The sequence below is a fragment of the Carcharodon carcharias genome, chromosome 34 (genome assembly GCF_017639515.1).
Source record: "Carcharodon carcharias isolate sCarCar2 chromosome 34, sCarCar2.pri, whole genome shotgun sequence".
NCBI classification, from domain to species: domain Eukaryota; kingdom Metazoa; phylum Chordata; class Chondrichthyes; order Lamniformes; family Lamnidae; genus Carcharodon; species Carcharodon carcharias.
In genome coordinates, this window is record NC_054500.1 from 11964997 (window position 1) to 11979227 (window position 14231).

At 46.6% G+C, this 14231-nt stretch overlaps 1 protein-coding gene across 2 annotated transcripts in view; it reads right to left on the bottom strand.

Moving 5' to 3' along the window:
* LOC121272609 (mitogen-activated protein kinase kinase kinase kinase 5-like) overlaps nucleotides 1–14231 on the bottom strand; it is a 156051-nt gene that overhangs the window by 67123 nt on the left and 74697 nt on the right. The gene's annotated exons all lie outside the window — the stretch shown is intronic.

Here is a 14231-nt window from a genome sequence, read left to right on the forward strand (position 1 = left end):
AATTTAGTGTATGTCACCCTCACACGCCCAGGCCTGGCCTGCCCCTCACACGCCCAGGCCTGGCCTGCCCCTCACACTCCCAGGCCTGGCCTGCCCCTCACACGCCCAGGCCAGGCCTGCCCCTCACACGCCCAGGCCAGGCCTGCCCCTCACACGCCCAGGCCAGGCCTGCCCCTCACACTCCCAGGCCTGGCCTGCCCCTCACACGCCCAGGCCTGGCCTGCCCCTCACACGCCCAGGCCTGGCCTGCCCCTCATACGCCCAGGCCAGGCCTGCCCCTCACACTCCCAGGCCTGGCCTGCCCCTCACACGCCCAGGCCTGGCCTGCCCCTCACACTCCCAGGCTGGGCCTGCCCCTCACACGCCCAGGTGGCCAGGCCTGCCCCTCACACGCCCAGGCCAGGCCTTCCCTCACACGCCCAGGCCTGGCCTGCCCCTCACACGCTCAGGCCAGGCCTGCCCCTCACACGCCCAGGTGGCCAGGCCTGCCCCTCACACGCCCAGGCCTGGCCTGCCCCTCACACGCCCAGGTGGCCAGGCCTGCCCCTCACACGCCCAGGCCAGGCCTTCCCTCACACACCCAGGCTGGGCCTGCCCGTCACACGCTCAGGCCAGGCCTGCCCTCACATACCCAGGTGGCCAGGCCTGCCCCTCACACGCCCAGGCCAGGCCTTCCCTCACACACCCAGGTGGCCAGGCCTGCCCTCACACACCCAGGTGGCCAGGCCTGCCCCTCACACGCCCAGGCCAGGCCTTCCCTCACACACCCAGGCCTGGCCTGCCCCTCACACGCCCAGGCCTGGCCTGCCCCTCACACGCCCAGGTGGCCAGGCCTGCCCCTCACACGCCCAGGCCAGGCCTTCCCTCACACACCCAGGCCTGGCCTGCCCCTCACACGCCCAGGCCAGGCCTGCCCTCACACGCCCAGGTGGCCAGGCCTGCCCCTCACATGCCCAGGCCAGGCCTGCCCTCACACGCCCAGGTGGCCAGGCCTGCCCTTCACATGCCCAGGCCAAGCCTGCCCTCACACGCCCAGGTGGCCAGGCCTGCCCCTCACATGCCCAGGCCAGGCCTTCCCTCACACACCCAGGCCTGGCCTGCCCCTCACACACCCAGGCTGGGCCTGCCCGTCACATGCTCAGGCCAGGCCTGCCCCTCACATGCCCAGGCTGGGTCTGCACCCCACATGCTCAGGCCAGGCCTGCACCTCACACACCCAGGCCAGGCCTGCCCATCACACGCTCCACGTGATATAAAAATGGCTAAAGGCCCTGGATACTGCAAAGGTTATGGGCCCTGACAACATTCCAGTAATAGTACTGAAGACATGCTCCAGTACTAGCTGTGCCCCTAGTCAAGCTGTTCTAGTACAGCTACGTCTGGCATCTACCTGACAATGTAGAATATATCCTGTCCACAAAAAGCAGGACAAGTCCAATCTGGCCAATTATTGCCCCATCAGTCTACTCTTGATCATCAGCAAAGTGACGGAAAGTGTCGGTCGACCGTTCTATAAAGTGGCACTTAACAATAACCTACACACTGATGCTCAGTTTGGGCTCCACTACTCCTGAACTCATTACAGCCTGGGTCCAAACATGGACAAAAAAGCTGAACTTGATTGGTGGGGTGAGACTGACTGCCCTTGACACCAAGGCAGCATTTGACCAAGCATCAAGGACCCCTAGCAAAACTGAAGTCAATGGAAATCAAGGAGAAAACTCTCCACTGTTTGGAGTCATACCGAGCACAAAGGAAGATGGTTGTGGTTGTTGGAGATCAATCAGCTCAGTCCCCGGACATCACTGCAGTAGTTCTTCAGGGTTGTGTCCTAGGCCCAACCATCTTCAACTGCTTCATCAATGACCTTCCTTCCATCATAAGATCAGAAGTGGGGATGTTCATGGATGATTGCATAACGTTCAGCACCATTCGTGACTCCTCAGAAACTGAAGCAGTCTGTGTCCATATGCAGCAAGACCTGAACAATATTCAGGCTTGGGCTGATAAGTGGCAGGTAACATTTGTGCCACACGAATGCCTGGCAATGACCATCTCCAACAAGAGAGAATCTCCATCACCCCTTGACACTCAATGGCATTAGCATCACTGAATCCCCCACTATCAATTCCTGGGGATTACCATTGACCAGAAACTGAACTGGATCAGCCATATAAATACTGTGACTACAAGAGCAGGTCAGAGGGTGGGGATTCTGCAGGGAGTCACCCACATCCTGACTCCCCAATGCCTGTCCATCATCTACAAGGCTGTCAGGAGTGTGATGGAATATTCTCCACTTGTCTGGATGAGTGCAGCTCCAACAACACTTCAGAAGCTTGACACCATCCAGGACAGAGCAACCTGCTTGATTAGCATCCCACCCGCCACCTTAAACATTCACTCCCTCCACCACTGATGTGCAGTGGCAGCGATGTGTATGAACTGCAAGATGCAGTCACATGACTTAGGATAAGATCTTTTGATTTGGTCAGTAGTCAGGGTACAAGAGGGTGTGACTGCGAGTGAGGCAGGTAAGGGGACCCAGAGGGCAGGAGTGTCAGCCCCTACAATTATCCAAAAGGTTTGAAGTTCTCTCAGCTTGCTTGGATAAGAGCCGGGGATGCAGGTTGGATGAGCAAACTGACCATGGCACTGTGGTACAGGAAGCCATTCAAGTGCGGGGAGCTAAAAGGAATGTAGTTGTAGTAGGGGATTGACACTTCTCTGCAGCATAGAGTGAGAGCTCAGATGGTGTATTGCCTGCCTGGTGCCAGAGTTCAGGACATCTGCTCAGGGCTAGAGAGAAAGTTGCAGTGGGCGGAGGAACCAGTTGTCATGGTCCATGTAAGTACCAGCAATATTGGTAGAACTAGGAACGAGGTCCTGCATAGAGAGTATGAGGAGGTAGGCACGAAATCAAAAAGCAGAACCTCAAAGGTTATAATCGCTGGATTCTTACCTGAGCCACGTGCAAATTGGCATAGGGTATATAAAATTATAGAAATGAATATGTGGCTCAAAGACTGGTGTGGGAGAAGTGGGTTCCAGTTTATGGGGCACTGGCATCAGCGCTGGGGAACTTGGGGGCTGTACCATTCAGATGGTCTACACCTGAACTATGCTGGGACCAGAGTTCTTGTGAAGTAGAGAGGATTTTAAACTAAATAGTGGGGACAAGGGATCAAATGTGGAAAGATGTGGCATATCAAAGAATAGAGACAAGGTAAGAGAGCAAAATAGTAATATGAGAAATGAGGGTCAGAGAATGGCAGGAAAGGACAGAGAGAAAAAAAAACCTAAGAATGCATCAACAATCAATACTAGATGTTACAAAGAGAACAAAAAGACAAAACTAAAAACCCTATCTGAATGTGTGCAGCATTCATGAGTAAACGAATTGATAGCGCACAATGAAGTAAATAAATATAATCTGATAGCCATAACGGAGACATGGCTGCAAGATGACAAAGATTGGGTCCTGAATATTGAGGGGCATATGACATTCAAGAAGAATAGGAAGCTGGGCAAAGGTGGAGGGATGGCAGTGTTAATCAAGGATGGCATTGGTGCAATAGTTAGAGATGACCTTGGTTCAAGAGATCAGGATGTAGAATTGGTTTGGGTGGAGATGAGGAATAGTAGGGGAAAGAAGTCACTATTGGGAGTGGTCTACAGGGCTCCTAAGAGTAACCATAATGTGGGACAAAGTATGCAAGAGGCAATATTTGGTGCTTGCAATAAAGGGATGGCAATAATCATGGGAGATTTTAATCTACATATAAACTTGAAAAATCAGATTAGTAGTAGTAGCCTGGATGATGAGTTCATAGAATGCTTTCGAGATAATTTCTTACAGCAGCACGTTCTGGAACCAACCAGAGAGCAGATTATATCAGGCTTGGTATAATGTGTAATGTGACGAGATTAATTGATGACCTCAAAATAAAGGCACCCCTAGGTAGCAGCCACCACAATACGATTGAACTTTACATCCAGTTTAAAAGGGAGAAAAGTGGGTTTAAGAGGTGTATTTTAAACTTAAATAAGGGCAACTATGTGGGCTGAAGGATGAGTTGGCTGAAGTGAACTAAGATACTAGGCTAGAGGGTAGATCAATAGAGAAGTAGTGGCAAACATTTAAGGGGCTATGTCAGAATAGTCAGAATTAGTTTATTCCTACTATAAAGAAAAATTCTAAAGGGAGGGCCCACCATCCGTGGTTAACTAAAGAAGTTAGGGAAAGCATCAAACTTAAGGAAAAAAAGCATATAACTGCGCAAAGATGAGTGACAGGTCAGGTGATTGGTCAAAATATAAACAACAGCAGAGAATGACTAAAAGGTCGATCAGGAGAGAGAAATTAGAGTATGAGAGGAAGCTGGCTAGAAATGTAAAAATGGATAGCAAGAGTTTCCAGGGGTATTTAAAAAGGAAAAGAGTAAGTAAAGTGAGAATGGGGAATTAACAGTAGATAATAAGGAAATGGTGGATGAAATGAACAAATATTTTACTTCTGTCTTCACTATAGAGGATACAAAAATCATTCCAGTAATAGCTGTAAATCAGGAGGTGGAAGGGAGGGAGGAAGTTGGTGAAATTACAATCACTAAGGAAGTGGTACTGAGCAAACTGATGGAGCTGTGGCTGACAAGTCTCTGGGCCCTGATGGACTTCATCCTTAAAAGGGTCTTAAATGAGGTGGCTAATGAGGTAGTAGATGCATTGGTGTTAATTTTCCAATGTTCCCTAGATTCTGGAAAGGTTCCATCCATGAAGAGTAGCAAATATAACTCCTCTATTCAAAAAGGGAGGGAGTCAGAAAACAGGGAACTTTCAGCCAGTTAACTTGACATCTAACGCGGGGAAGATGTTAGAATCGATCATTAAGGAGATTATAGCAGGGCACTTAGGGAAACTCAAGGTAATTGGGAAGAGCCAGCATGGTTTTGTGAAAGCGAAATCATTTCTATCCAATTTATTGGAGTCCTTTGAAGGAGTAACAAGTGCTCTGGATAAAGAGGAGCCTGTAGATGTACTGTACTTGAATTTCCAGAAGGCATTTGACAAGGTGCCACATCAAAGGATACTGCAGAAAATAAAAGCTCATGGTGTAGGGAGTAACCTATTAACATGGAAAGAAGATTGGCTGGCTGGCAGAAAAAAGAGACTGCATAAATGTTTGTTTGGCAGGATGTGACTGGTGGAATCTTGCAGGCTGCAGCCTCAACATTTTAACAATTTACATCAATGATTTAGATGAGGAAGCAAAGGCATGGTAGCTAAATTTGCAGATGACATAAAGATAAGTAGGAAAGTAGATTGTGGAAGATGACGTAAGGAATTTGCAGATGGTTAGAGATAGGTGGAGCGAGTGGGCAAAAATCTGGCAGATGGGGTATAATGTAGGAAAATATGAAGTTGTTCTCTTTGGCAGGAAGAATTAAAAAGCAGACTATTATTTAAATGGAGAATGGCTGCAAAATTCTGAGGTACAGAGGGATCTAGGTGTTGCAGTGCCTGAGCCACAAAGAGTTAGTATGCAGGCACAGCACATAATCAAGAAGGCTAATGGAATGCTATCCTTTATTATGAGAAGAATTGAACATAAAAGTAAGGATGTTATGCTTCAGTTATACAGGGCATTGGTGAGACTACATCTAGAACACTGGTGCAGTTTTAGCCTCCTGATTAAAGGAAGGATATAAATTTGTTGGAGGCGGTTCAGAGGAGGTTTACTAGTTTGATACCTGGAATGAGTGGGTTGTCTTATGAGGAAAGGTCAGACAGACTGGGCTTGTTTCCACTGGAGTTTAGAAGAGTGAGGGGTGATTTGATTGAAGTATATAGGATTCTGAATAGTCTTGACAAGGTGTACTTGGAAAGGATGTTTCCTCCTGTGGGTGAGTCTAGAACTAGGGGCCACTGTTTCAAATTTACGGGTCGCCCATTTAGGACAGAGATGAGAATTTTTTTCTCTCATAGGGTTGTGCATCTTCGGAATTCTCTGCCTTAGAAGGCGGTGGAGGCAGGGTTATTGAATATTTTTTAAGGCAAGGGAATCAGAAGTTATCAGGGTTGGATGAGAATGTGGAATTCGAACACAATCAGATCAGCCATGATCTTTTTAAATGGTGGAGCAGGCTCGAGGGGCCAAATAGCCTACTTCTGCTCCTATTTTGTAGATTCGAATGCACTGCAGCAATTTACCAACGTTCCTTTGACTGTACCTTCTAAACTCGTGATTTCTACCACCTAGAAGGACAAGGGCAAAAAATGCCTGGGAACATCACCACTTGCAAGTTCCCCTCCAAGCCACATACCATCCTGACTTGGAACTATATTGCCACTCCCCCACTGTCGCTGGGTCAAAATCCTGGAACTCCTTAACAACACTGTGGGTTTTCCTACAACACATGAACTGCAGCAGTTCGAGAAGGCAGCTCATCACCACCTTCTCAAGGGCAATTAGCGGTGGGCAATAAATGCAGGCCCATACCAGTGATGCCCACACCCCATGAACAAATAAAAAGAAGCTCAGGCAAGCCAGTCCCTCACACACTCAGGCCGCTCACTAGGCCCAGACTACCCCTCAAAATCAGGACAGGCCTGTGTCATGCACAATAAGCCCAGCCTTTCCTCACACCCATACCTGGCCTTCCCCTCATGGCCAGGACTGCAAGCATTCTCACAGTCAGAGTAAGTCCTGGCAGGCCTTCTACTCACACACTCAGGACAGGCCTTCCACTCACACCCAGGACAGGCCTATCTTGCACGTACAAAACAGGCCTTTCATCTCACAACCAGGACAGGCTTAACCCTCACACACAGGACACATCTTCTCCCTACCAGATTAGGCTTTCATTTCACTGAGATCAGAAGTTCACATAGGTCTTCGTCTTGCACTGTGCTGTCTGTGTGGTATTACCCAACTGTGTGGGTGTTCATTTTTTAAAGCAAGACAACTAGTAACATTTTTGAGATTCTCTCTCCCTCAATTTTCTGTCTACAATATGACCAGAATCTGGGCTGATAAATCATTAATGATTTATCTGCAGTGAATTCACTAAAAAACCTTACAGTTTCCACCTTGAAAAGATGGAACACTTTTCAAGAATCGCTTCTGAGGACAGGGGAAAATAAGCTTGTAAAATGGATTCATTATCACTAAAGGCTTCTGGTGTAAAACTGTAAGCTAAGCTTTACCCCTCTTGTGATTCCAGATGTTCTTCAATCCTGCATTGTGTTTTAAGGACATTAGGAACAGGAAGAGGCCATTCAGCCCTTTGAATCATTGTTAGATCAAGGCTGATGATGCTTGCCAACCCACCAGGAAAAACTCCCCTCTTCAGAGATATTTTACATTTATCTGAACAGGCACATGGAGGTTCAATTTACCATCTGATAGGAACAGGAGTAGACCATTCAGCCCCTCAAGTCTATTTCACCACTCAGTTACATCATGGCTGACCTGAACTATATCCATCTGTCTTACTGAATAAAAATGCACCCGTCTCAGTATTCAGCTATTCCAGAATCCACAGTCTTTTGGAGGCAAGTATCTCAAACTTTGTCACCAGTAGCTGTTGCTATAATGCTGATGACAGCTGTAGCTCAGATGGTAGCACCCTCACCCCTGAGTCAGAGGGTTGTGAGCTCAATTACCAAAGACATGAGCGTATAATCTCGGCTGACACCCCAGTGCAGTACTGAGGGAGTTCTACAGTGTTAGCAGTGCTATCTTTCAGCTGAGATGTTAAACTAAGGCCAATCTGCCCTCTCAGATGGATGTAAAAGATCCATGGCATTATTTTAAAGCAGAGCAGTGGAGTTACCCCATGTGTCCTGGCCAATATTTATCCCTCAATTTTATTCACTAAACCAGATTATCCGATCTTTAATCATTGTGGTTTGCGATGATATATAGCCACTATTTATTGTAAGAAATGCTGCAGCCAGTTTGCACATTACAAGCTCTCACAAATAGCAGTGAGATTGGCCAGATAATCTGTTTTTGTGATGTTGATTGGGACATAAATATCGGTCAACACAACGAGGCTAACCGCCCTGCTCTTCTTCGAAATAGTGTCACGGGCTATTTTACATCTATCTAATGGGTGCAGTAGGGACCCCATTTGACATCTGATCTGAAAGACGGCAACTCTGACGATGTAGCACTCCCTCAGTACTGCACTGGGACTGTCCACCCAGATTCTGTGTTAAAGAGCTTGATTTTCAAACCAGGGTCTCGAGGCCCAGATAATTTTTGGGTCCCAACCCTACAATGCATCTGTGTTGCTCATGTAATGCAATCTACAAATATTAATGCTCTAATTAGGCCGGCAGCAAGTTCCATACCAAATTAGTGGTGCTGAGCTCTCCAAGGAGGCGGGAGCTGCCTGCAGAGGCAACAGCAAACAGCAGCCATGCAGGGACCCACCACTGCCTTGCAGAAAAGCAAATTCAGCACCTCGGAGACCCAGCAGCCTTACCATGCACTAGAGTGGCCAAACAGTCAACTGAAAGATACTGTGCCCTTTCCAGTAGAAAACTCCCTCATGCCAAAAATTTTTAATCATAAAAATAAATTACTTAACCGCTTCCCACATTGAACCCAATAGCTGTGCACTAATGTGCACCAGCTTTTTTGCGTTTGACCACTCATGGGTTAAAATAGCCTCCTGCTCCTCCCTGGCCCAGTAACAAACTTCTCAAGGAGCTAAACAGATCATTAAAGGTGAGTGAGTTTCCAATTCCACCCCCTCTCTATCCCCTTGTGTCCTCGGTTTGAAAATTTCAGCACATCCCAGAAGCATCGGGGCATTGACACACCATCGGGGAGTGCTTTTTTCAAAGTACCCCCACAACGCCCAATGGCAAGTGAAAATCCCACACAAAGGGCAGAATTTTTCTGTTGGTGAGCAGGGAGGATGGGGCCCGCTCGCCGACATGAAAATGACGCGGGATGACATTGGCGGGGGAGGCCACGATGTCATCCCGCCCCATTTAAATATTCAGGAAGGTGGGGGGACAGTGCGATCAGCTGGCCGCATGCCGACCTGTCGATGGCCAATTGAGACCATTGATAGGGTAGTTAAATCAATTAAAGGCCCTGCCTGTCCAACCTTAATGTTTGTGGGCAGGCCAGGAGCCCCAGTGGGCTTCTGAAAAGACATGAAACCTCATCCACCGACGGGATGAGGTTTCATGTTGGTTTGAACAAACTTTAATAAAGTTTCTGAGATATTTATTAACACGTCCCATCTCGTGATAATGTCACATGAGGGGACATGTTAATAATTTTTTTATTTTTCTATTTTTAAACTTTCGAAAACTTTCAGTGCTCTCCCTGAGGCAGCACTCTGGCAGTTGGGGAATCCCCCCCCGCCCCCCATCGCTCACATAGGAAGCGCATAGCGCTTCCCGTCTGGCAGCCCGCCCATTTAAAATGGCGGCGGGGCCCATTTCGGCGGCGGCAATCGGCTGCCCACCCGCCGCCGAGTCGGTGGGGCCCGCCTGCCCATCAAGGGCAAAATTCTGTCCAAAGTCTCTGGAGTGGGACTCGAACCCATAACTTTCTAACTCAGAGGCAAAAGTGCACACCCACTAAGCCAAGCTGACATTAGTACCATTTTGGGAATAAGCTAAGCTCCTGGTGCACAGTTCGGATATACTTTACACCTTAAAGGGACAGGAGAACTGCAAATGGTGGCAGCTTCTGGTAACACACTGCAGTGTTGGGGTGAAATATCATCAGTGATGCTCTGCTGTGGAGCGTTGCTTGAAGAGTCTTGCGGGATTCCCCTGCCTTGGGGGGGTTCCCCTGGTAACCCCTTGGATCTGACTCATTCAATGATAGACAAAGTAAAGCAGGCCTGCGTTCCAACGGGCGTGGGTGACTTTTACAAAGGTCAAGCTTCAAATGTAGTGAGAATGCTGTAATGGAATTAGTATCCTCGATTGGGAGGAAAGTAGGCGAGTCCTGAGATCTCCACGGGTGATATTAGTGGAATTAGTGTGTAGAGACATGTCCGTTGTGATGGTTTACCATCCAGTAATGAAACACTTACCTAATACTGCCTAACTCAATAAAGTTACAGAGAGTTATGGAAGATGGAGACAGCCATTCGGCCCATCCAGTCTTTGTTGGTTTTCATTCTCCATTGAGCAGTATCTTAATTCCATGTGGTCACTCTCTTAGCATATCCCTTTATGCCCTTCTTTCCTTCAACCACCTGTCTAACGTACTCTTCAACGTTGACATGATCTCTGCTTCAATCACCAACTGTTAAGTATATTCTACAGGCTCAAAACTCTTTGTAGACCCTTCCATCATTGGAACTGATTTGTTTCCATCTTCTCTATCCCATCCAGTCATCTTAATCTCCAGTGTTCTAACAATATCCTGGGCAGCACACTTTAGAAAGGATGTCAAGGCCTTGGAGAGTATACAGAGATGGTTCACTAGGATGGTACCAAGTAAGAGGAACTTCAGTTGTGTAGAGTGATTGCAGAAGCTGGGATTGTTCTCTTTAGAGCAGAGGAGGTCAGGAATGCATAGAGGTATTCAAAATTATGAGGGGTTTTGATAGAACAAGTACGGAAACTGTTTCCTCTGACAATTGGATCAGTCACCAGATGTTACAGATTTAAAATAATTGGCAAAAGGGAAAATTATTTTTTCCCCACACAGAGGATTGTTATAATCTGGAATGCACTACCTGAAAGGGTGATGGCAGCAGATTCCACTGTAATTTTAAAAAGGCAATTGGACATGTAATTAAAGAGAACTAATTTGCAGAGTTATGGGGAAAAATCCAGGGTAATAAACTGATAGGTTTCGCTATAGAAATGCAAGTCGTTCTTGTGTGTAAAACAAACAACAATGGGTTGGTCAGGCTTTGAATGCTTGATTGTCAGGGTTCAGGGGTTCACATGCAGCCCTGGAGACTGCAGGCTGGATGATTCAGAGATACAGCATGGTTGCACTCTGATTAAAGCTCTCTTAGTACTACTCCAACTTCAGAAAATCATTTGATAAATGCAAAAACTGCGGATGCTGGAAATTCAAAACAAAAACAAAAATACCTGGAAAAACTCAGCAGGTCTGACAGCATCTGCGGAGAGGAACACAGTTAGCATTTCGAGTCCGTATGACTCCTTAACAGAACTCTTCTGTTGAAGAGTCATATGGACACGAACGTTAACTGTGTTCCTCTCCGCAGATGCTGTCAGACCTGCTGAGTTTTTCCATGTATTTTTGTTTTTGTTTCAAAAAATCCTTTGCTGTATCCGCACAGTTTTCACACCCCATCAATCCTTATAGTCTGTCTGAGTGAGATTGCTTGCAAGTGTACGCTTTACTCTCTGTGCCTACCTGTTTGTTTCAGAAGAAAATTAACTTTTCACTGAGATTGCAAGCTGTTATTATGAAGCACTGACATCGGTTAGAGAGCTGGATTAAAAGCTGTCAAAACCAATTAATTAGATGCTATTAATTCTGGTCTCCACCTTAGAAAAAGTACATAGAGGGACCTGTTTTGCTTATTTATCTTTTAAACACTGGTACAATTTATTGGTAACTAAGGTTTTCTTCATAAAAAGGTTTTTATAGTAGGAGTAAAGCTGATTGGGAGTAGTAGGGTTTATTAATTAAAATAAATTAAAAATTAAATATAAAATAAATAAAAGTAATTAAAATTTTAAAATAAAATAAATTAAAATAAATACCTAAAACACATACCTGTGTAATTGAGTGATGTATAACTTTGAGTTTTAGGCGGTACTAGCTTTAAATAAGCACAGTAAATTTTAGTTTACGTAGGAATTATTCTAAGTACATGAAGAAAGTAATTATATTATGTTAACTAAATAGCAGAAAAATACAATGGCTGGACAAGTGTTATGCTGCAGCTGTGGAATGTAGGCGTTTCTGGATGTCAAGGTAATCCAGTGCAAACACGTCTTCAGAAAGTGTAAGAACCTAGAGGAATTCCAGATCAGGATTATTGATCTGGAAGCTGAACTGCAGACATTGCGCAACATAAGGGAGGCAGAGAAATACCTGAACAAAAACAAAAATACCTGGAAAAACTCAGCAGGTCCGGCAGCATCTGCGTATAGGAGCACAGTTAAAGTTTCGAGTCCGAATGACTCTTCATCAGAACTAAGTAAAAATAGAAGAGAGTATTTCACCTCTCTTCTATTTTTCACTTAGTTCTGTTGAAGGGTCATTCGGACTCAAAACGTTAACTGTGCTCCTATCCGCAGATGCTGCCGGACCTGCTGAGTTTTCCAGGTATTTTTGTTTTTGTTTTGGATTTCCAGCATCTGCAGTTTTTTGCTTTTATCTTAGTGAGAAATGCCTGGACATTTTGGAGAAAATTTTCTCCCTGCTGGGTGGGCCAGTCAGGAGCAGGCGCGGAGCCAATCGCTGCTCGTGATTGGCTGCACGCTGCCATTTTATGTGGCCAGGCGAATTAAGGCCCACCCAGCATGATGCGCGCCCTCAGCGCTACCTGTGCGGGTGGGAGGAGGAGGGAGAGTTGAGGTCTGCACTCTTTTGCGTATGCGCGTGAAAGAGCGCAGAAATCTCCCTGAGGCAAATCCATGCCTCAGGAGGTTAAGTGCAGTTATAAAGTTGTGAAAAAAAAGAAAAGATAAAATTATTCAGACCTGTCCCCTCATGTGATAGTGTCACATGAACTGGGACTTGTTTATGAATTTTGATAAAAATTTTTATTCCATTAATAAATCCTTCATGAAACCTTATTCCGCCCGTGGATGAGGTTTCATGAAAAACGTGAAGGCCGCCTAGGCTCTTTGCCTGCCCGCCAACCTTAAGGTTGGACAGGCAGCTTTCTCAATTGGGTTAATTGTTTTATTAATGGCCTTAACAGGCCTTTGACAGTTCGGCGGGCGTGCAACTGACTCCGGTGCGCACCCACCGAATGGTAGGCCAGAATGACATGTGGTGATGTTGGCACACACGTCCGATGACAACGTGTGTCATTTTACGCATTGGCATGTGGGGCCTGCCCCCGCACGCCAAACAGAAGATTCTGCCCTTTGTTCCAGAAGACAGTCACGCCTCTTAGAATAGGGTCGTCTGTTTTAGGCAGCAGTGAGGGATAGGAGGATGTGACCCGTGAGTGAGGCAGGTAAAGGGACCTAGCAGATAGTTGCGGAGGAGCCTCAGACTTTGCAATTGCCAAACAAGTACAAGGTGCTTGCTGCTTGTGTGAATGAAAGCAATGTCTGCAGCAGGATGGATGAGCAGACTGTCCATGGCACCATGGTACAAGAAGCCATTCGAGTGGGGGCAGTTGGGGGGGGGGGGGGTGCAAAAACGAATGTAGTGGTAGTAGGGGATTGACACTTTTTTCTGCAGCAAAAGAGCGAGAGTCCACAATGCTCTGTTGTCCAATGCCAGAGTTTGGGACATTTGTTCAGGGTTGGAGAGGAACTTATGGTGGGAGGGGGAGGATCCAGTTGTTGTGGTACATATAGGTACCAACAACATAGGCAGGACAAGGAAAGAGGTTCTGCATAGCCAGTATGAAGAGCTAGGCACCAAATTAAGAAGCAAAACCTCAAAGATTATAATCTCTGGATTGTTACCTGAGGTCGTGTGCAAATTGGCATAGGAAAATAAGATGAGGGAAATTAATGCGTGGCTCAAAGACTGCTGTGGGAGAACATGAGCAAATGTTTGTGCAGCACTGGCATTAGTACTGGGGAAAGTGGGGGCTGTACCATTGGGACGATTTACACCTGAACTGTGCTGGGACCAATGCTCTAGCGAGCCGCATAACTAGGGAAGTAGAGAGGGCTTTAAACTAAACTAAAAAGGAGAGGAGGGATCAAGCTTGGGTAGATGTATCAAATCAAGGTGAAGAGTCAAGGCAAGAGAGCAAAATAGCAATATGGGAAATGAGGGTCAGAGAATGGCAGAAGGGGACAGAGAGAAAAAAAACCTAAGAGTGCAACAACAATCAAAATGAAATGTTACAAAGATAACAAAAAGACAAAACTAAAGGCTCTGGGTTAGATTTTTAGGTCGGTATGTGGGTGCGATCAGCAGGCTTGGGAGTGGCTGGGGAACGGACCGCTGCCCATGATCAGTCCATGACCACAATTTCATTCTGGCTGGCCAATTAACGGTCACCCAGCATGAAACAAGCACTGGAATGCTCAGCGCTGCCAGGACGGAGACGGAAGGAGGGTGGGCA